This window comes from Sus scrofa, chromosome 5 (assembly GCF_054392235.1).
Source record: "Sus scrofa isolate SSC_HxYL_T2T_F1_AM1 chromosome 5, Sscrofa_HxYL_maternal_Yorkshire_Landrace_v2.0, whole genome shotgun sequence".
Taxonomy (NCBI): domain Eukaryota; kingdom Metazoa; phylum Chordata; class Mammalia; order Artiodactyla; family Suidae; genus Sus; species Sus scrofa.
In genome coordinates, this window is record NC_139387.1 from 91,774,949 (window position 1) to 91,799,974 (window position 25,026).

General features: G+C 35.1%; 1 protein-coding gene across 50 annotated transcripts in view; it reads left to right on the forward strand.

Annotated features, from left to right (window-relative positions):
* Window positions 1–25,026, forward strand: part of ANKS1B (ankyrin repeat and sterile alpha motif domain containing 1B) — a 1,062,966-nt gene that overhangs the window by 423,864 nt on the left and 614,076 nt on the right. The gene's annotated exons all lie outside the window — the stretch shown is intronic.

A 25,026-nucleotide genomic window follows, 5' to 3' on the forward strand; every position in this document is an offset into this window, starting at 1 on the left:
ATATCATTGGAACAAGCTGTTCTGTGATATTTCATTGAAAATAGCACTTATAAAGCTGTTTGCATTATATTTTTGCCAACAGATGGACTCAGTACATGGAATTGGTGATGTTCTCAACCTGGTTCATTCTGAATGGGCCTCATAAAATCCAAGAGGGAGAACTTTGGATGCAATCAAAGCCATTCACTATCTACTTAGATATATAGTATGAACAAATACTTTGAGCCAATTTGCAGAACAAGTATGTCTTTTAAGACTGTTTTTGACTAAATGAGCAATGGCTTGTTTAATATTCTACCTTCTTTAATATAATCTATTTTGGATTATTTTATCATAATTATTATCCTTGTCAATAAAATGGCATTTATACTTTACATATCCACTAAAGTTTATAGAACACTTTCATAAAAAATTTTTTGTTTAACCCCTATCAATTCCAAGGGAATGTATATTTTAGTATTATGGATAAGGATATTGGCATTCCAATTTGAAGTTTTTCTCCCTTTCTTTCATATAATAGTTGTCTCCTGTAATCCTATTCACAAAATAGAAAATCCTCATTAGGTTTTACAACTTGACATATCGTTATGATGATGGGCATAGTTAACATTTCACGCCATGTCCCAATATGTCCAGGAGGAAAATGTCTTTAATAATTCCTGTTCCTTTTCTAGGGAGGTTTGACCTAGTCCATTGGCTCTAAGAAGTAAACCTCACTAAACTTAGATTTAGATGCTAAATATCACATTTAATATCATTGGTTTTCTCATTAGATGAAGGTGTTTCTGCTATTATTGTACATCTATTACATTTCCAGCCTTTTAAACTATTTAGGTAGGAGATTGCCCTGTATAAGTCAAGTAAAATTCATACTAAACATATATATGTTTATACAAACATAAATTCTCTAATGTATATGCATTTGGTCATTCAATGAATGAAAAATAGATTCCTTTCTACATAGTCTAATCAACCCTAAGGGACCTTCCTCCATAAATCCTTCTTCGCATATTCTATTTTATACTGTTTTAACTTATTTTAGAAAGCTTTGAAGAAAACTAGAGGTGGTATTAAAGCCAAAAATTCCACTTGACTGTATTCTTTGGTTCCGTCCATTATGAAATGTGTAGGAAGGTAACTGACTCCACTTTCTTTTCTTAGATGTGATAACGATGATTTAGAGAGGGAAAAATGAAGGGAGGAAGTCAGGAAACTAACGATGATGATATTTCAGTTAGAACCAAGTGCAGCCTGTATTGTGCTATAGAGCAATAACAGCTAAGGTATGTAATTGGGAAAGACTATAATTTCGATCGGGCTACTCTTTCTTTCACCTCAGAGACGTTGGTCCAATACTTTTTCTCCTTATGAGTCGTGATCGCCTGTGGCTCCTCCTTTATTACAAATAGCAGGGAATAGAAAATTCAAGCGAAAGTAATCATGAGGGCATATCGGTGTAGGACATGTGATTTCAGGAAGGGGTTTGGAGACTAAAAGGTGTGGGTGGGGGACAGCTAAACGGATAGAATAGAGGATTCCCTGGTGCGTTTTGAGAAGTCACAGGCATGTCACAGATGGAGTGTTGTCAAGAGCTACTGTTCCAAAGAAATGATAGATATTGGTTAGTTTATATAAGAGCCCATATTTTGATCATAGGTTTAACCCTCTAAAATGTTTGCTCTTTCTGGCTTTCTCTCTGGAAATGTAAGAATGTGATTAGATTGACTTGTGGGTATTCAAACACTTTTTTTTCTATTTCCTAGTTAGAAATTAATAACATCTTTAAAATGATGAAACTAGTGATGGGCCTTGAAAATGAAAGTATAAATGCAACTCTTTATTCATGAATTTACGTTTCTTTGCCTGGGCATTAGCAGAAATGTTTAGTCCTATTGTGGGAAGAATGATACAGAATAGATGAGAGATAAAAATAGAACTTTCATCTTATTCTCTGCAAATAGATACTGATTAGATAGAACAGGTTAGATTGCTTCTATGCTTCGTGCATACCTATATCTAGTCTACTTCTCGTAACTCTATCTATAAATGGAGAATATCCATTTTAACCAAGGAATCCTTGCTTTCAATACATAGGGCTGATTATACATTCGCATGTATTTGGTGAATTAATTACTTGGAAGCTACAGACTTTACTGTGCTTTGTTGAGTTTGATTCTATTTGACGTATTTATTAACTCAGTAAGTCACAGCTGTTAGTTCTGAATCCTGTATTTGATCTTTTTACCCTTGCTTCTTTGGGCTCTTTCATGTCTTAAAATTCTCCAGATTGTGAACCATTCTATTTTCAATTCATAGTATGAAATATTTAAGTGCTTCTTTTGTTTCTCTTCAGTATATTAACCCGCAAGCCTGAATTTCTCTATTTAGATTAGTTCACAAGGCTGGGTTTACTTACACTTGAAAATAAAATTATTTTTAAACTTGAAAAAATGTTACCTTAGGAAAAAAAATTTTATCTAAATTTTTGATGTATTAGTTTTCTCTTTTCTACTAAATAATTCTATGTTACTTGTAATGGCTTTTATTTTATTATTAGTATTTTTTAGGGCCACACCTGTGGCCTATGGGGGTTCCCAGGCTAGGGGATGAATCAGAGCTGTAGCTGCTGGCCTACACCACAGCCATGGCAATGCCAGATCTTTAACTCTCTGAGCGAGGCCAGGGATTGAACCCGCATCCTCATGGATGCTAGTCACATTTGTTTCCACTGAGCCACAACAGGAACTCCTGCAATGGCTTTTAAAAAATGTTTTCTTGGTGAAGCATCTTTTTTCCCTCTAATTGAAGAATAAAATACAATTTGTTGAATTTGACAACTGTGTATGTAGGTGTAACCACCACTCAAAGCAGGATATGGAACATTGGTGTTACCTCCAGAAGGTTGCTTCATACCCTTTTATTTTATTTTATTTTTATTTTTTTGTCTTTTCTAAGACTGCACCTGTAGCATATGGAGGTTCCCAGGCTAGGGGTCTAATTGGAGCTATAGCCGCCAGCCTATGCCAGATCCTTAACCCACTGAGCGAGGCCAGGGATTGAGCCTGCAACCTCATGGTTCCTAGTCAGATTCATTAACCACTGAGCCACGATGGGAACTCCCTGCTTCATACCCTTTTAATCAATGTCTCCTGTTCCTGCCTCAGAGAAAACTTCTGATTTTTATCACCATAGTTTAGAATTGCCTATTCTCGGGCTTTACAAAAATGGAATCCTACAGTCTGAGTGTGTGCACATGCATGTGTGCGTATGTGTTTTGTGTATGTCCACGTCTGTCTTCTTTCACTCAAAATAGTGTTTTGGAGATTCACTCATGTTATTTCTTTTTTTGCTGAGTAGCATTCTACTGAACTAATACAGTACAATTTATTTTCATTCTCCTGTTGATTGATAACTTGTGTCATTTACTGTTATTTCCCATTATGAATGTATATTCTGTGAATTCATGCTTAAGTCTTTGTATAAACATATATTTTCATCTAGATACCAAAAAGTAGGATTGTTGGGTTGTAGGGAAGATGAGTAGCTAACGTTATAAGAAATTTGCCAAGAGTTTTTCAAAATGGTAATTCCATTTTATAATCCCCAATAGAAATATACGATTTTTTTCGGTTCCTCCACAGTCTTGCCAATATTTACACTTTCAGCTTTTTCATTTTTACCATTCTTATGGGTGTGAAAGGGTTTCTCTTTATGGCTTTAATTTGAATTTTCCTGATGACTGATGTTGAGCACCTTTTCCTGTGGCTATTGCTCATTCTTATTTCTTTTGAGAAGTACTTTTTGAAGTCTTTTTTTTTTTATGGGTTTGTTCAATTTTCTAGTTGTTACTTGTAGTAATTCTTTATAAATTCTCCTGTAATTCCAAAAGATATGAGTGTTCGTTAGGTGTATACACAGCAAGCATTTTTCCCAGTCTGTGATTTGCCTTAATACTTTTTATTTAAATTTATTTTTTATTTTTTCTTTTTTTGGACCACGCTCATGGCATGCAGAATTCCCTTGGCCAGGACTGAACCTGAGCCAAGGTAGTAACAATGCTGGATCCTTAAACTAGACTGCTAGGGAACTCCCTGACAGTATTTCTTAATGGAGCCTTTTGATTAACAGAATATTTTAATTTTAGTGAGATCCAATTTATCAGTTTTTTCTTTCATGGTTAGTGCTTTTTAGTCTTGTTCAGGTTATGAGTGTATGCACCCATTTTTTGTTATGTTTTGTTTTATTTTGTTTTCTAGAAGCTTTCTGGTGCTGGCTTTTGCATTTAGTTCTGAGATTCAGCTTAAATCATTTTTGCATGATGTGAGGTGGGAGTTGAAATTCATTTTTTTCCCGCATAGAAAAAGACTTTCCTTATTGAGTTGACTTAATGCTTTAGTACTGTTTACTACTTTAACTTTCCAATTTTTTATTGTTGGTATATAGAAATATAGTTGAGTTTTATATCATCCTTGTATCCTGCCACCTGGCTAATTTCATTTAAAAGTTATACTATTTCCTTTAAAAATAATTTCCTTAGGGTTTTCTCCTCTCCTGTCATTTGAAAATAATGATGGTCTTACTTCTTCCTTCCTGACCTTTATGCTTTTTATGTCTTTTTCTTACTGCTATGACTGCATTGCAATGGTGCATGGAAGTAGTAAAACCAAAAATCCTTGCCTTATTTGCTAACTTTGAGGGAAAGCATTGTGTATTTCAACATCGAGTACAACATATGATAAAGTTTCTTATATATACTCTTCTACTTCTCATTTGTTGAGAATTTTTGTCATAAAAGAGGTTTTTTCCATTTTTTCTGTTTATTTAGATGATCATATGAATTTTTTTTCTCTTTTTGTTCTGTTGAAGTGATACATGCATTCTTTTATTTTTGACTGTTAATCTGACTTTGCATTTTTTGGTTAGGTAATGCTTGGTTATGATGTTTTATCCTTTTTGTATAGTGCCTGATGCAAGAGACACTTTAGATAAAACATTAGTGTGTGGAGAGATGGATTAGATCTAATGGAGTCAAAGATGACTGGTAGGCTAGAGTTTTGGAATGATATTAATAGATATAGGAAAGATTTGAGAAGTTCATTTTGGTGAGGATGAAGTACATTTTGATGATAAATTTGGTTTTGTAAACTCATTGAGTATGAGGCATGATAAACAAATTGGAATATTGATGTGGAATTATGATGAGAGGGGTAGAACATTTTACAGTCATTTATATAATTTGATGGTGAAGGGAGATTGTACCAAAGGTAGAATGCTGGGAAATGTTTATACTTAAGGAATATAGTTATACAGTTAATATACAGTACCTAATATAATTTAATTTTCATGATTTGGGGAGGAATTAATTTTATTATTACCTTTTTATAGAGGAGGAAATTGAAAATGAGGAAGTTTAAGTAACTTCACATATACTTGAGGAAGAGGACTTTAGCAGAAGAGAAAACATTGAGAGAGATAAAAAAAAGGAAGATAAAATATTCTCATGGATATAACATGAGAAAAGAAAACTGAAGAAGAGATTAGTCAATACTATCAAAAGTTGGTGGGAGGTAGAAGAGAAGGGAGATCAAGATGTCACTTTATTTGATGATTATGAGGGTAGAGATCTTTAAGAATGCAGTTTCTCTCAAGCAGAGAAGGTAGAAGCTTAAGATGCAAAGAGTTGAAGAAGTGGAGAAAAGCAATGCACTGATGTAGCTTAATCTCTTGTAGAGGTGAGTGGTGAAAAGAAGCAAAGTATTATGGCCGTATGTTGAAAGATGGGCATGGTTAGAGAAACAGTTTTTCTTCTGTTTCAGGATGTAGGAACTTAAACCTGGTTGTAGAGAACGAGAAGAGAGGAGACTAAAAGCTGATTGGGGAGACGTGAATGATGGAGACTGAAATGTTCACTTTTATAACGGGAGGAGTGACTAAATATATTAGCTCCCAAGTTCAAACATCTGGCACTACTGGATGCAGGAGACACTGGATAAAGCATTAGTTGTTAAAGTATTACTTTCTTGGGCTATACCCTTGGTGGTGGTTTTAGCTTGGTGTGTTTTCCCACTCCTTTCTCCTATTTTATGACACAAATCTAATCTAAAATAACAGAAGTGGATGTTTGAGAAGTGACCCGAAATGGAGGCAGAAAAATAGACTATTTGAGCACAATATCACAGATAAATCATTCAAATGTTTGAGGTGCTTAATATTGAATGTTATAATAACATATTTTAATGAACATAGATGGATGCTAATAGGAAGCCAACCTGGAAAATTTGCAAGTTCTGATTATTTTGAGATACTCCCTATACCATCCAGATCCCCAGCATGTACATTAAGGCCCATCCTAAGTAGAATTCAGCAGAATAAAATGATTTCAGGCCACATTCTTTTGCATCTAAGGAGGGGCTCTATCAAGAAGGAGCAAAGAGGTCATGGGGTAAGGAAAAGAGTAACGCCAAGGGCCCAGTTTTCTCAGGAAACTAAGGGAGATGATTCAAAGAAAGATGACCTACCCCTGAACTCCTACTCACTGTGGACTCTGTTTAGATAAGAGATGACAACTCACCTGAAGGAAATAAATATTCTGGGTATTCTCCTGGCCTTTCTGTGTGCTTAATAAATTAATAATAATGCAATTTAATAATAAACTCTCTCTCCTATTATTAATGGTTTAGAACCTGAGTTGTGTAAAATTCTTGCCAAATATAAAATAACATTTTACTGGGCACTGTAGGGTTACAGAATACATATGCTAAAATTTAAAAATAGAAATGAGAGTGGGTATGTAAAAAGCAGAGGCATATAACTCAGAAGGAGTACAGCATATTGTATTAGGTTGCAGCAAAAATATATAAGGAATAAAAAGATCTTCAAAGAGGTAATCTTTTAGAAATATCTTTATTGTTGAGTACTGACCATTTATTTCTATTCGCATGCATTTCATTTATTCCTTATAAAAACCCTACACGATAGGCCTTTTTTCTTTATTTTACTTATTGGGCTAAAGACTTAGGTTGAATAATTTTCCCAGTGTCACATAGCTACTGACTGGAAGAACTCTGGTCTCCTAACTCCAATAGTCTATTAATGTTAATCAGCTCATTAGGGAGAAAATAATCAAGATGGAATACTGATATTCCAGAGGGATGATGAAGTTTGAGAGAAGAATAAACTAGAAAAGGAAGAAGAGCAGAAACATAGATGGCCACAGTTTGTAGCTTAAAGAAGGGAACCAAAGAAGACTCTATTTTTTTGGTTGTGCAGCCAAAGATAAGTGAGAGAAGAAGGCTGAAAACAGAAAGATAATAAAACAATAGAGAGTAATCTTAAGTGAAACAAAAAACAATTTGGAAAGGAAAAAAATTGAGGAAGGGAGTTCCCGTCGTGGCGCAGTGGTTAACGAATCCGACTAGGAACCATGAGGTTGCGGGTTCGGTCCCTGGCCTTGCTCAGTGGGTTGACGATCCGGCGTGGCCGTGAGCTGTGGTGTAGGTTGCAGACTTGGCTCGGATCCCGCGTTGCTGTGGCTCTGGCGTAGGCCGGTGGCTACAGCTCCGATTGGACCCCTAGCCTGGGAACCTCCATATGCCGCGGGAGCGGCCCAAGAAATAGCAACAACAACAACAACAACAAAAGACAAAAAAAAAAAAAAAAAAAAAAATTGAGGAAGAAGTCAATGACCCCAACAATCAACCAGCAGTCCTCAACAAATTGGGATTTCCTGGGAGCCTTTTTATTTTTACTTGAAATATAGTTGATTTACAGTATAACATTAGTGTCAGGTGTACAGCATAGTGACCCACTGTTTTTATAGATTACACGCCATTTACAGTTATTACAGAACAATGGCTATACTTCCCTGTACTGTACCATACGTCCTTGTTTTATTTATTTTACACATAGTAGTCAGTTCCTCTTAATTCCCTACCCCCATCTTCCCCACCTTCCTCCTCCCCACTAGTAGGGAGGTGGGGATCACCCCATATTTAGCTAACATCATCCTAAGTAGATTCAAATGATTTAGGAAACTTAGAAAGGCTCCCAAATACATTACCTAAAAGCCAAAGTTTTTATCATCAGAGCCGATTGTGGATGGGATAATGAGAGTGAGAGGATTGTCTCTCAAAGGTCATATTTCTTTCTTTTCTTAATTTTAATGATTTTTTCCCCATTATAGCTGGTTTACAGTGTTCTTTCAGTTTTTTACTGCACAGCAAGGTGACCCAGTCACACATACATATATACATTCTTTTTTTCATGTTATCATGCTCCATCACAAGTGGCTAGATATAGTTGCCAGTGCTATACAGCAGGATTTCATTGCTTATCCATTCCAAAGGCAATAGTCTGCATCTATTAACCCCACATTCCCAGTCCATCCCACTCCCTCCCCCTCTCCCTTCCCCTTGGCAACCACATGTCTGTTCTCCAAGTCCATGATTTTTTTTTCCCATGGAAAGGTTCATTTGTGCTGTATATTAGATTCAAGGTATAAGTGGTATCATGTGGTATTTGTCTTTCTGTTTCTGACTTACTTCACGTAGTATGAGAGTCTCTAGTTCCATCCATGTTGTTTGAAATGGTGTTATTTTGTTCTTTCTATGGCTGAATAGTAAAGGTCATATTTCAAATGTAGACAAACATGATGTAATTGCCACTCTAATAATGAGTTGGGTCATTTTAAGGCTTGTTCTCTCTCTCTGTGAGTCTCTTTCTGTTTTGTTAAGTACATTCATTTGTTTTATTTTTTAGACTCCACATGTAAGTGATAACTTTGAGTATTGTCCTTCTCTGTTTGACATATTTCTTTAAGCATAATACTCTCTAGGTCCATCCACATGGTCACAAGTGGCAGAATTTCATCCTCCTTTATTGCAGAGTAATATTCCACTGTGTGTGTGTGTGTGTGTATGTGTGTGTGTGTGTGTGTGTACAGCCATTTTCTTTATCCATTTATCTGTTTATGGACATTTACGTAGCTTCAGTGTCTTGGCAATTGTTAATAATGCAACTATGAAGATTGGGGTCCATATGTCTTTTTGAATTAGTGTTTTTGTTTTTTTTTCAACCACGTATCCTGGGAAGTTTTTTTTTTTTTTTTTTTTTTTTTAAATGCCTGGTCTCTACCCACCTCTACCAATTAAATTGATATCTCTAAAGGCAAGTATTTTATGGAATCATATGCAACATTTTGCTTGTAGGTGCCTTTTATTTTAGGAATTAAATTCTAATCAAGCTGTGTTATATACCCTCTGTGTAACATTTCTGACTCTCAATTTGTCAGCAAAGCAAGGATGACATTTGCCTTGCTTGCTTCTCAGGGATGTAGTAGAGCTCAAATGAGATAAAATGTGCCATGGCACTGTGTAAAGTATTGATCTCTATAGCAACCCAACTTGTTATTAGAATGGCAATTAAATCCCATTTGCCCACATTTGAAACATGATCTTTGAAAGACAATCCTCTCACTCTTGCTATCTCATCCACAATTGGCTCCGACGATACCAACTTTGGCTTTTAAGTAATGTATTGGGGAGCCTTTTTAAGTGCCCTAAATCATTTGTATCTACTTAGGATAATGCAGGCTAAATGTGGGGTGATCCCTGCCTCCAGCAGTTCATTCCTCAGAGATGTCTCGATTCTTATAAGAACCACAGGAAGTGTAAACTCCTAAAATCCGGTATGTGAGAGAAGGCAGTAAAGATAAATGGCATAGTGTTGGGGTCAAGCTGACTCAGTGTAGGGGAAGGAAAAGCCAGCATCCAGAAAGCATCGCTGTGAACGTGATCTTCCCTTAGCGACTAAAATCACCACCGAATATGCAGAGGTTATGCCAATCACATGCCAACAGAGTGTAAGTTATCTTCATTTCTTTTGATGAAATCCCGGCTGAATTTTTCTACCAGAAAAATGGGAAATTATTTGTTTCTGACTTTCAATATGTGAAAAGAGTTTTTCATCTCCTTTTCTAAGCATGACATGTAATTCTCTGAATTTTGTGCCCACATTGCCATTGACAGCAGTAGACCTTATTGAAATGGTATTTCTTTTTTGTGTTATTAAGGTTTTTTTCCCATTCCATATATATAGAAGTCTCAGTGGATACTATTCTTTATCATCTTTTTATCTAGAGCATCTCTAGGCAGTCTGAATAAGAATGTATAGATGAAAAATTATCTGGGAAAAATTTCCTTAAAAAATAATATGTCAATATTTTTAAAAATATGTTTAATATGTCCATATATATATGTCCATATGATTTTAATGTTTAGTATATGAGCATATTAAAAAATAATATATGAACCCTTGTGGTTCAGCAGGTTAAGGATCCAGTATTGTCACTGCAGCAGCTTGAGTCACTGCTGTTGTGCAGGTTCAATCCCCGGACTGGTAACTTCTACATGCTGTGGGCACAGCAAAAATAACAACAGCAACAATAAAAACAAATAATATATCCAGAAAATAGAGTTAGCATTATTACTTTAAATGTCCTAAGTGATTAAAATTTGAAATCTCGTCTCATCCTTCCTATTAAGTTATTAATGACTGGCACTGGGTGAAGATAAAAGCCTCCAATTACCTCTGCCTCTAATTCATGGAAACCTGTTTGACCACATGATGAATAGTACGTGGAATTTAGCTCTAAAAGTACCACAGAGTACATTGTTACTTTATTTATTCATTCATTCAGTAAGCATAATTTAATGCCTACCATATGCTGGGCCGAATAAAAGGAGATTTGAATATGAAAATGACCTAAAAGAATGTTTAATTAATTGAGGGAGACTTGCCTTCAACATATAATGTTTGGAATTTGACTGATAGAATTTATTGATGGAATTTCCCAGGGCTCATCCTCAGATCCCTTCTCTTCTCAGTCTACACTCAGTCCTTTGTATACATATCCAGTACCAGAGTTTTAAATGCTATCTATATTCTGATTACTCCTAAATTTATATTCCAGCTCCAACCACTTTCCTGAACTCTAGGTTCATAACCAGCCAGCTAAGCTAAATCTCAGTCAAATACCGAAGAAGCATCTTAAGCTTGACATATATAGCACTAAAGTGTGTGTTTCAGTTACTAGCAGCTCAGGCTAAGAGACTTGACCCCGTTCTTGATTCTTTCTCTCACACCCTCACATTCAATCATCCAGATTTCAATCCATCAGAAAACCGAAGAGGCCATCAGTTCTCAAAGTGTGCATTGGGACCCCTTGGAAGTCTTCCAGACCCTTTTAGAAGATCTATGAGGTCAAAACTGTTTTCATAATAGTACAAAGACATTTTGCCTTTTATAACTCTTATTTTTACATGGATGCTCTGTAGTAAAGTTTTCCATCATTGCACTATGATATGCAATGACCTCATAGCTCTCATGGCTAATGAAGTATGCTCTGATGGCACTTGCCTGTTTTTATATCTTAAAAGTATCTCAATTTTAATATTTAATATATTAGGTATTTACATATTTGACTCTCATGATCAGAAAACTCCGTTGTTTTCAATAATTTCTAAGGTGTAAAAGGGTCCTGAGATGAAAAAAATTAAAAAATTGTTCCTCTATCCTTGCTTTCAAAATATGTGTGCATCAGGACACTCTTACCATCTCCTCTGTCACTCTCAAATAAACCATTAACATCTCTTGCCTGGACTTTTGAAAAAGCCTCTTGTTTTGTTTGTGGCCTTGATTGCTGTGCCCTATTGTCCTCTTGCAAATGGCCAGATAGACTTATATAAATTAGATCCTGTTATTCATCTGTTCAATCTTCTAGTGTCTTCCCATCTCCCTCAGACTAAAGGTATAGTTTGACTCTCTCTTTAACTTCTTAATCTCTCTTTTATCATTTTCTACCTAGTTCATTTTACTCCAGCCAGGCCACCTTCCCTGGATCACCTCAAATAAGCCAAACTACTTCTGCTTTAGGTTTTTTGTTCTCATCCTTGACTTGCCTGGACCATCCTTCCCTCGGAGAATTACATAGCTCATTATCTTTCTTCCTTCAGGTCTTTATTCAGATGCCACTTGATGAGAGAAGCCTTCTCTGACAACTGAATACAAAGTAGCCATCATTTTACTTTCTATCTCCTTTATGCTATTTTTTTCCTTATAACATTTTCACTCATGAATTAGCATTTATGTATTCATTTGTTCAGTGTCTTTCTTCCTCCCTTGAGTGAACATTCTATGAGAATGAGAATTGTACCATATAATTATGATTATTATTATTGAATGCTCAATTGAAGCACCTAGAATAGCTCTTTGTACCTAATTGGTGCTCAATAAGTATTGCTTGAGTTAATCAACTGAGTATGGTTGGGTAAAGGATGATGGCTATTTTAGGAAGGGGATGCTCAAGTTGAGCTTTATAATAGAGTAGGAATTAGCTAAATGAAGTGGTAGATATATAGTCCGGGAGCACCATAGATAAGCAAGGCATTTACAGTGTTTTTGACTTAAGGCCATGCCAGATCCACCATAGGATATTCTGATGAACCAAGAAGTCCCAATCAGCTCCTCTTTTCCCCTCAATCAGAATGTCCTAATCTTTATGTCCTAATATTCATTCTGAATATTGTTCTTGGGGCAAAGAAAAAGGTTTCCATGATCAAATATATAGGGGAAATACAGGGTTAAACACTTTACAAAAGAAATTTTCATAGCCTTCCCCCCCTGCCACCCCCTAGAAATTCATTAATATTTTTAACAACCAATGATCTACAAAACACAATTTGGCAAGCTCAATACAGCTCATTTGATATACTTCTTTGTAGTTAACCCTAGCAATTCTATTCTGGTCTTATTTTTTCACTCATTCTGTACAGATTCACACTGTTAAGAAAGGGAGCATGGTAACTCAGGAATAAATAAATATAGGAGACTCATTTAGTATGTTAGAGTGGTATCTATGCATTGTCTCCTTAATCCTGTGAGCAGTGATGAGAGATAACAGGGCCATTATGATTCCTATTTTATATGTGAGGAAAAGTAAAATGAATATGCTTTATATTATACCATGTTGAAAAACAAGTTTTAAATCAGTGAGTTAAATGCTTAAAACTCAAAGCCAAGTTCTTGGAAGAATCTATAGGAGTTCCCATTGGGGTTCAGTCGGATAAAGACTGATATTATCTCTATGAGGATGGGGGTTCTATCTCTGGCCTTGCCCAGTGGGTTAAGGATCTGCACTGCTGCAAGCTGTGGCATAGGTCACAGATGCAGCTCAGATCCAGTGTTGCCATGACTGTGGTGTAGTCTGCAGCTGCAGCTCCAATTAAACCCCTGGCCCAGGAACTTTAATATGCTGCTGGCATGACCATAAAAAGGAAAAAAAAAAAGAAGAGAAGAAAGATCTATATTTTTTTTACTATAATACAGTATTATTTTAGCATCATTCTGTTTTACACTGATTCATTTCAATTTAATAAGTTTGCTTAAAATGTTATAGTAAGCATTATGAAGAATAAAAATGTTTCCATAATTGTTTGGGTTTAGGAGACAAATTAACTATATTGCTTTCTTTTTCTCCCAGTCTCAGAATCAAGAGAGGTGGGATGGAGGAGTTAAATAAATAAAAATCAAATGTAAATTTTTTATTGTTGATAGACTGATTGGACAATATGATTCTAGAGATGTGGCCAAGTGTGCTTGCCCCTGAACTGACACATATCCCAAACCATCACTGGCATAGCTGGATAATCTACAGGGTTATCAAGGTGATCTTGTCACAGAAGAGCAGAGAATGTATACGTTATGCTGACATGTTGGCTCTGAGGAGGAAAAACCCAGAAGGGGCAGAGATGAGCATTCTTAGTTCTTTCCTCAAAGTCATTTTACAGCTGAGTAAGTCTCCTTAGGGGAGAGATGAGTGAAGGGTAGGAGAATGGGCCACGAGTGCTACTCCAGTGGAATTCTTCTTCTTCCAGAAATATGAGTCCAGAGAATAAAAATTCAGCTTAATGAAAAAACAGCAAGATACTTCATTTGGTCCAGTAGCCTAGAGTGTTTGGATAATAAGACTCACTTCACTTACTTGCCAGACATCATCTCAGTCCAAAACCTGCTCTTTCTTCCTTACATCAATTAGTGGCCACATCATCTCCTCAGTTTCCCAAACCAGAAATTTGGGTTTCCCGAGACATCTCCCTTTCCTTCTCTTCCTAAATCTAGTTAGCCACCAAACCATGTCAATTCCATTTCCTGAATATCACCCAAAGCGTTTCTCTTTTCTTTCCTCCCGCTGCAGTGGTCTTAATTCACCTTATCTTGACCTGATTTTTGAAATAACTCCCATAATGGCTCATTTGCTGCCATTCTCAGCTGCTTCTGATTTGTTGTCTACATTTACCAAAGAGTGATCTTCATGGATTTTTTGTGTTGTTTTATATTTTGACACAAAGTTACAGCAAAGTTAAAAGTACAATGTAAAGGTCTTTTTTTTCCTAGAACTATTTGTAAGATGAGACCTGATTCCCCATCAGCCACAAATACTTTAGTGTGATATTTCTTGCAAAAAAGGGTATTTATCCATAACCAGAAAAAAAATCCACCAAGATCACATCATTAACCTTGATATACTACTACCATTTAATCTGAAGACCCAATTCAGATTCCACCAATTATTCTAATAAAATCTTTGTGGTGAAAATATGCAGTCTAGAATCATATATTGTATCTATTTGTCATTTGCCTTTAATCTCTTTCGATCCTGGAACAATTTTTGAGTCTTGTCTGGACTTTGAAGATAACAGCTTAGTTATTTAATAGCATCTCCTTTGGTTTGGGTTTGTCTGATCCTTCCTCATAATTAGATTCAGGGTATTCACCTTTGTTAGGAAGATCCAGAATTGACTCCGCATTATTTTGTTGTTTATTGTATCCTATGAGGTGGTACTTGCTTTTTACTTGCCTTATTTCTGATAGTGTTCACCTTGATTATTTGATTAAGGTCATGTTTCCCCAGGCTTCTTCACTATGAAGTTACTCTTTATTTATGTAACTTATAAGCATTTGTGAGGGAGTACTTTGAAACTATATTAATATCCCATTTCTTATAGAACATTCAATTTTAAAATTTATTTATATGCGTTTGTTTAGACCCATGCTTTCCTGTTTCGGTCAATGAATTTTATAAAATTACTATCATTATTTGTTTGATGCTAAAATGATTTTGCCAGAAGTAGCCCTTCTGTGTGCTTTTGACATACTCCCATCATTCTTGGAGACTCACTTGCTTTGGGGAATAACAAGACATTCTAGTTTAACTCATATACACTTTCCCAGTCCCAGATATGGAATCAGCCATTTCCCCAAGAAGCTCTATTCTTTTTTAGAGTAAAATGGTATTTAGATGCCAAAATTTAGGTGCTAGATCTATATTTCTTGCTATTGGGGTGTTCAAAGTCTTCTCAGTGGGCAGAGCTAGGGCATAATTTTATATTTGCATACTATGTATATGTAATTACATATGTGGGTATGGGTATGTGTGTATAAGTACATTAATGCATGCACAACTATATTTATATATCCATATTTATAAATATTTTAAGCCATGTGATTTCAGTATAAACATCACGGAATTTATTTTCACACTTGTAATTAATTTTCTGGTAGTCGGAAACCTGGCTTCCACTGTCTTTAATGTGTTTAGCTATTTGATCTGGCCCTGATGCCCATTCAGGACCATCCCCATTTGTGGACGCCAGCCTCACCCCATTTAGGTTCTGCCTCCCCATGCCAGCCCCCCCCCCCCCACGTAGATGTCATCTTCACCCTGCTCCGGGTATGTCACACACCGTGCAGTCCTCCTTCCACTTCTCCTTCTATGTGCTCTGACTCTCCACTGGGCTGACCCTCGGTGAAGCCCCTCCTTACCCTGACAGTGCTTTGACTCTCCACCCCAGCTGCCCTCCACATGCGGATGCCCTTCAAACACTGAGATGTGTGACACACAAGCCAAGTCTCTCCTCCATGGGGATGCCCTCCTCACCTCCTGTGGGCTTTGTCCATCAGTGCCAGATTCTCCCTCTGGGTGGAAGTGATCTTTTTACACTGTCAACCCAATCATCTTATTCTCCTTTATAAAATACTCTCAAGCTCCTTATTACCTACTTCATGATAACACCCAAACTCCTCTGTAAGGCATTAATTCCTCTATCTTCTGGCGCTGGACTCTGCTTTTTGACCACCATCCATAACATGCAGTCATACTAAACTCCCAAAGGAAACCTGTTCTCTCACAGTTTCTAATATGTCTAGAATGCATATCCTTCTTTCTATTCCTAGTTAACATCTATTCCTCCTTCAGGATAGAATCCAAACATCACCTAATATAATCCTTTCTAGCTCTATCTTCAATTAGGTATCCATTCATCCATTTCACTCACATTTGTTGAGTGTGTTCTCTATACCAGGCTTCATGCGAGGTACACGCAATGTAATAGTGAGTAAGACAAAAAGAGGTCCCTGCCCTCAAGGAGCTTATATGCAGAGAAGGTCAATATACAATGACCAAGTAAACAATAAATAAAGAATATAATTTCAGATCGTGATAAATACTATGAATTAACTAAACAGTAAAACAAGTTGGAGGAGTGGCTAGTACTTTAAAACAGAGAAGGCCTCTCTGAAGGTGATATTTAAGTTGGAACATGAATGAAGAGAAAGAGTCAGCCATGCAAATAGTCAGAGGGAGAATGTTCCAGGGAAAGGACATGTCAGTACAAAGGCCCTGATGATGAGACGTGCTTGTAATAGAGGAACAGATAAAAGCTGTGTATTAGGGGAAAGTGCTCTGAGATGAAGCTGCAAAGACGGGGAGCAAGAAGGTCTTCGTGGAAATTGTAGATTTTACTCCAAATGCAATTAGAGGGCATTGAAGAGCCTTAAGCAAGGCTGTGACATGATTTCATTTACATCTTTAAATGAAATGGAGAGCAACCAAAAAGGGAAATAATTCAGAGGTTTTGTGGTTGTCCAAGAGAAGGAGTACAGTTCTTGGATCAGGGTGTTTGTTGCACTGGAGGTATAGAATAGTGAATGGTTTTGAGACATATTTTTGAAATAGAACCTAAGTATCTGCTGTTCAGTTGAATTCAGGGGATATGGGGTGTGAATCAAGCATTCCTGCATTTGTGGGTGCAGCCACTATGAAAATAATGGTGTTATTTACCAAAATGGTAAGATCTAGATAAAATCCAGGAATTTTTGTGTGTTTGTTTTGTTTTTGTATTGCTGGGACTGGAAAGCAGGTGTCAAAGACCTGCTTTGGCTACATAAAATTGAGACACCTTCTATATGTCAAGTAGAGAGATGTTCCTTAAGCATTATGTGTATACTTCCATCTATTTTTATATGAGTATCATGAGTCTATTTATGCATTTTAAAAGATTGGAAAACTCTATGGAAAACACATCAATTACATTACTATTTATAAAAGCATAGGTTGAAAATGACCCCTCACTAGTCTGTAAAATATTTGGTGTTTAACAAAGAATTTGACAATAACTATTTGCTGAGTGGATATAGGGTTAACTGATTAATATAACCTGACTTTTAGGAAAGTTGTATGAGACAGATACCAAACTGAATTGCTATTTGAATTAAGATTATTTTTCTATCAAACATTTCTTGAATATCAGAAAGACACTTTAATATTGTCTTACATCTTCCACTGGATACCATTAAAAAAATACAACAAAGTTATCAACACAAATGGATAGCTACATAATAATTGCAGTTATACATGTAATAACAAATTAAAAGGATCATTAGGTTAGTGAAAACATGTGCAAGAAAAGATTATTTTAAGTAAATTATATAAACAAACATTGGGAAATGCATTCTAACAAATGGTGATGGTGATTAATAGCAGCTCTAAAAGAGATGTTTTCTTATCTTGTCATCCTTACACTTCCTCTTTCTCCCTTCTGTCAGAACAGTTACAGATGATTAGTTCAGCAGTCATTTCTCTATGAATTAACAAAATATTTGAAATGGTAGAGATACTGGCTGTCAATATTTCAAACTTAATCTTAGAGACGCTACCATTTACTTAACATAAAAAGCTTTGAAAATAATCCTGAAGAAAAATGTAAATAGCCTTGACTACATAAAAATTAAAAGCTACATTGCACCAAAAAACCCAAGTAAAATGGAAAGCAAGGAACAAATGAACTAGAAATATTTATAATAAATATAAACAAGCTGTTAATACTCTAACAGGCAGAACACACTTACAAGACCATAAAGAAATCTAATACGCCTGTGGGGAAAAAAAAACAGAGAATATGAATAGATGACTCAAGAAAGAAAAATATGAATGTCTAATAAACAGAAGGGGAAATATCTAACAGTTCTGCATATCAAAGAAATTCAAAATTAAATTATAGCATTTTATATTATGAAACGGTTATAACTTTTTTGAATGAAAACTCCTTATATATAGTGTAAGGTAAAGGCATGTGGTATAAGCATTCTTGTAGACTAATGGTGGAAATGTTTCTATAGATCTTCTTGGTAATGTGAATCAAGAGCCATAAAAAAATTTATAATACTTTTAGTCTAGTCATATTTAAAATTTTTAAAATGTTAGGTCTGCACCCACAGCATATAGAAGTTCCCAGGCTAGGGGTTAACCACAGCCACAGCAACTCCAGATCTGAGTCACATCTGTAATCTACACCACAGCTCATGGCAAGGCCAGATCTATAACCCACTGCCCAAGGCCAGGGATCAAACCTGTGTCCTCATGGATGCTAGTCAGATTCATTTCCACTGAGCCGTGACGGGAACTCCCTAGTCTAGTAATTTCTCATCCATAGCAATGAAATGCTTAGTAGAGGGGAGAAAATCTGTAAAATATGTTCATTGCAGCACTATTTTAATAGCAAAAATTGGATGAAAAATTTTCCCTTTGAATGTAAGATAGAATATTAAAAGATTAAATTATTTTTAAAAACTAAACATAGAAGGAACTAACTATATAGTAATTTTAAAATATGAGTTTGTTAACTATAAAATAGAGTCTGCATGTATTGATTACTTGCAAATTTGTAATAAATGTGGGTGCATATATGTGTGTATATGTATAAAATAGGTGATTTAATTTTTTCTTTATTCTCTGTGTTTATGTGTGCGTACATGTGTATGTGTGTGTGCACGTTGTTTAAATATGATTTTGGGAGTTCCCGTCATGGCTCAGTGGTTAGCAAATCTGACTAGCATCCATGAGGTTGCAGGTTTGATCCCTGGCCTTGCTTAGTGGGTTAAGGATATGGCATTGCCGTGAGCTGAGGTATAGGTCACATATGCAGTTTGGATCTGGAGTTGCTGTGGCTGTGGTGTAGGCTGGCGGCTATAGCTCCAATGAGACCCCTAGCCTGGGAACTTCCATATGCCATGGTGCGGCCCTAGAAAAGACAAGAAGACCAAAAATAAATAAATAAATAAATCTGATTCTGCTATCTATACAGGAAAAAATATTCAAATCAAATAGAAAGCTTAAAACCCAGATTGGTTCTCCAAGGACTTTATCATTTTTGCTAAGCCTGTTCATTTACCACGTAGCTTTAAAACCCTTATATGCGCTATGTGATAGATCATTTAATTAGATAAATTCTGATTTCCTTACTTACTCTTCTATCCACATTTTAAAATTCTTTTACAAGACATTTGCACCAAAATCAAGTAATAGTCATCAAGCCAGAGAAGAAAAAAAAATTTTGGAAATCTAATCTTAACTAGAGAAATATTCCATGAAAATTAGCGTTGTCTGATGAAAAGCTTTTAACTAAAAATATGTGACATGATATAATAGAAAGAATACTTATACTAAGAAATATATAAAGAAAAAATTATCCTTCAGTTATAATCACCATTAAGAATTAAACTTTTTCTGTACACATGTTAATTTAAAAAAATTCTATCATAGTGTGTTATATTGTTGAGTTTCTATTTAAGAAATAGAAAACTGTAAAAAACTCAAACACATGGTGGCTGAACAATATGCTACTAAACAACCAATGAATCACTGAAGAAATCAAAGAGAAAAAAAAAATATCTAAAGACAAATGAAAATTAATACACAATGATCCAAAACCCATGAGATGGCAGCAAAAGCCATCTTCCACCTTCTAAGAGGTAAGTTTATAGTGAGACAAGCTTATCCCAGGAAACAAGAAAAGCTCAAATAAACAATATAACCTTATACCTAAAGCTACTAGGGAAAGAAGAACAAACAAAACCCAAAGTAGAAGGAAATAACTGATCATAAAAATCAGAGCAGAAATAAGTGAAATAGAGGCTAAAAAAGAATAGAAAAGATCAATGAAATTGAAGTCTGTTCTTTCTTAAAAAAAAAAAAAGATAAACAAAATTGATTAACCTTTAGCCAGGCTCATCAAGGAAAAAAGAGCCTAAATCAATTAAATCAGAAATGAAAGAGAAATTATAACTGATACCACAAAATACAAAGTGTCATAAGAAACTACTACAAACAACTATAAGCCAATAAAAAGGACAACCTATAAGAAAGGCAAAATTCTTAGGAAGGTATGCTCTCCCACGACTGAACCAGGAAGAAAGAGAAAATATGAACAGACCAATTATCAATACTGAAATTAAATCAGTAATTTAGAGACTCCCAACAAGCAAACATCTCGGACCAGATGGCTCCACAGGTGAATTCTACTAAACAGTTAGAGAAGAGTTAGCGCTTATACTTGAAACTATTTAAAAAAAATTGCATTTGAAGGAACACTTATGAACTTACTCTATGAGGCCACCATCACCCTGATATTGAAATTGGACAAAGACATCACAAAAAAAGAAAATTAGAGGCCAGTATCACTGATGAACATAATGCCACATCTTCAACAAAATATTAGCAAACCGACTCCAGTAATAAATTAAAAGGATCATACACCATGATCAAGTGGGATTTATTCCAGGGGTGCAAGGATTTTTCAGTATTCACAAATCAATCAGTGTGATACACCACATTAACAAATTAAAGATTAAAAACCATATGATCATCTCAATTTATGCAGAAAAACTTTGGATAAAATTCAACATCTGTTTATGATAAAATCTCTCCAGAAAGCAGGCATCAAGGGAGACTACCTCAACATAATAAAGGCCACGACACACCCACAGCTAATGTCATACTCAATGGTGAAGAAGTGAAATCATTTCCTCTAAGATCAGGAAAAAGAAAAGGATGACCACTCTCAGCAATTATATTCAACATATTTTTGGAAGTCCTAGCCACAGTAATTATGGAAGAAAAAGAAATAAAAGGAATCCAAATTGGAAAAGAAGTTAAACTGTCAGTTTGCAGATGAAATGATGCTATACATAGAAGAGATTAAGCCAGAAAACTACTGACCTCATCAATGAATTAGGTAAAGTTGCAGGATACAAACTTAAGATACAGAAATCAGTTGCATTTCTATACACTAACAACAAAAGATAGGGAAGAAATTAAGGAAACAATCCCATATACCATTACATCAAAAATAATAAAATATCTAATTAAGGAGGTTAAAAAAAAAAACCTGTTCTTGGAAAATTATAAGACACTGTTGAAAGAGTTGAAGATGACATAGATGAAGAGATATACTGTGTTCTTGAGTTGGGAAGAATCAATATTGTTAAAATGACCATACTACCCAAAGTAATCTGCAGATTTGGTGTAATTCTTATCAAATTACCATTAGCATTTTTTCATAGAACTAAAGCAAAAAAATTTAAAAATTTGCTTGGAAGAGTTCCTATTGTGGCTCAGAGGGTTACAAACCCTTGAGGATGCGAGTTTGATCTCTGGCCTTGCTCAGTGGGTTAAGGATCCAGCATTGCCATGAGCTGTGGCTTGGATCCCGCATTGCTACGGCTGTGGCATTGGTCAGCAGCCGCTGCTATGATTTGACCCCTCGCCTGAGAACTTCCACATGCCACAGGTGCTGCCCCCCCCAAAAAAATATGTAGAAACACAAAAGACCCTGCATAGCCAAACCAGTCTTGAGAAAGAACAGAGGTGGAGAAATCACACTCTGATTTCAGACTATATACTACAGTAATTAAAACAGTATGTTACTGGCAGAAAAACAGACATGTAGAGCAACTGAACAGATAGAAAGCCCAGATATAAACCCACATACATATGGTCAATTAATCTATGATAAAGGAGGCAGGAATATACACTGAAGAAAAGATGGTCTCTTCAATAGTGGTATTAGAAAAACTAGACATCTTTATGTAAAAGAATGAAATTAGAACATTATCTAATACCGTATGCAAAATAAACTCAAAAAAGAATAAAGATCTAAATGTAAGACCAGATACAATAAACTTTTAAGAGGAAAATATAGGAAGATCACCATTTGACATAAATAACAGCAATATTTTTTTGATTCATCTCCTAAGATAATGGAAATGAAAATAAAAATAAACAAATGGGGCCTAATTAAACCTAAAATCTTTTTCTCAGCAAAGGAAACCATAAACAAAATGAAAATACAATCTAAAGAATGGGACAAAATATTTGCAAATGATGCAACCAACAAGGGATTTATTTCTAAAATATACAAACATCTCATAACTCTTAATATTAAAAAAAAAACCCTCAAAAAATGGGCAAAGACCTAAATGGACATTTCTCCAAGAAGACATACAGATAGCCAGCAAACACATGAAAAGATGTTCAATATCACTAATTATTAGGGAATGCAAATCAAAACTATAATGAAGTGTCACCTCACACCAGTCAGAATGGCCACCATTGGCAAGTCTACAAAGGATAAATGCTGGAGAAGATATGAACAAGGAACTCTCCTACCCTGTTGGTAGGAATGCAAATTGGTACAGCCACTGTGAAGAACAGTATAGAGGTTCCTTAAAAAACTAAAAATGGAGTTACCATATGATCCAGCATTCCCATTCCTGGGTAACTCTAATTGGAAAAGATACATGCACCCCAATGTTCATAGCAGCACTATTCACTATAGCCAAGGTCCATTGACAGATGAATGGATAATGAAGTGGTTTATATAATGTTATATTACTCAGCTATAAAAAAAGAATGGAATAACGCTGTTTGTAGAAACATAGATAGACTTAAAGATTATTGTATTAAGTGAAGTAAGTCAGACAAAGACAAATACCATATTATATCACTTATATGTGGAATCTAAAAAAAAATGATGTAAGTGAACTTTTAGTAACAAAATAGAAATAGACTCAAAACAAAAAAACAAGCTTATGGTTGCTAAAGGGTTAAGGGAGGGGAAAGGATAAGTTAGAGAGTTTGGGATTAACATTTACAAACTACTATATATAAAATAGAGAAACAAGGACCTACTGTATAGTATAGGGAACTATATTTAATACCTTATAATAATCTATAATGAAAAGAATCTGAAAAAAGAATATGTATATATATTTATAAAATATATATTTGGTATATGTATATATATATTTGTAATCTTTATTTGTGTAACTGACTCTCTTTGTTGTACACTGAAACTACCACAACATTTTAAGTCAACTATAGTTCAATTAAATTAATAAAATTAATTAAATAAAATTGGATGAGAAAAAGGAACTAAACAGTATAAAAGCAAACAATCTAATTAAAAACTGGGCAATAGACATGGAGAGACATTTTACTGCAGGATATGCAGATGGCGAATAAGCACATAAAATATGTTCAAAATTATTAACAATTAGGAAAATGTGAATTAAAACCACAATGGGATGTCACTACACAGTGATCAGAATGGCTAAAATAAAAAGTAGTGACAACACCAAATGCTGGCAAGGATACCAGTGAAGAAGCTCATACATTGCTGGTGGAAATTTAAAATAGTACAACAAGTCTGGAAAGCAGTTAGGTAGTTTCTTAAAACATTAAACATATTACTGCCATATCACCCAGCATTTGTACTCCTAAGAACTGATCCCAGCTAAGTGAAAACTTATGTTCACCCAGAAACCTGTGCACAAATGTTTATAGCAGCGTTACTCATAATATTTGAAAGCTGGAAACAACCCAGATATCCTCAGTGAGTGAATGGTTAATTAAACTGTGGTACATCCAAACACTGAATGCTACTCAGCGTAAAAAAAAACCAAGCACACAGCAGTTTGAATGAGTATCTAGAAAATTATGTTGAGAAAAGCCAATCTCAAAAGTTTACAGAATGTATGATTCTATTTGTTCATCATTATAGACATGACAAAATCTTAAAGATAGAGAACAGATTAGTGGTTGCTGGGATTTGAGGAGGTGGGAGCAGAAGGTAGGTGTGGCTGTAAGAAAAGCAACAGGAGAGATCTTTATAAATTGTTCTTTTCATGGCTGTATTAACGTACGTATCCTGGTTGTGATGTTGTACTATAGTTTTATAAAATGGTAATTATCTTTGGGGAAAACCAGGAAAAGAGTGAATGAAATGTCTTTCTTATAACTGAATCTATAATTATCTCTAACTAATTAAAAAACTAAATGGTAAAAAAACCAACATGCACCTTTATTTGTGCAAAAAATTTCTTTAACTCACATAGTGATATGAGCTTTCCATTTTGGCTGCTCACAACATATATTCTATAACCTATTACATAATTAAACATCCTGCTGTTCTTAGATTGAAACAAATCATTTTGGGTCATTTTGCTGTATGACAGAAAATGAAGAAACATAAATCAACTATACTTTAATTAAAAAAATAAAAATAAAATTATTTTTTAAAAGAAACCAAATTTGGGAAGTAAAGCTGGTTTTATTTTTAATTTTGGACACATCTGAATTTGATTTGAGAACCTTAAGATATTAATACATAGATATTTGAAATGCCTATTTTAAAAAATATTTTTTGCAAGATAGTCCTGATTATTTTAAAGCTAGGAGAAGCTTCTGTGAGAACAAACCTCATGATTTGAGGGCCAAAATCCTCTCCAGTTCTTCAGTATCTACACGGAGTCCAGAGCTACCTAACCCTTTTATCAAATAAAACTAGACTAAAA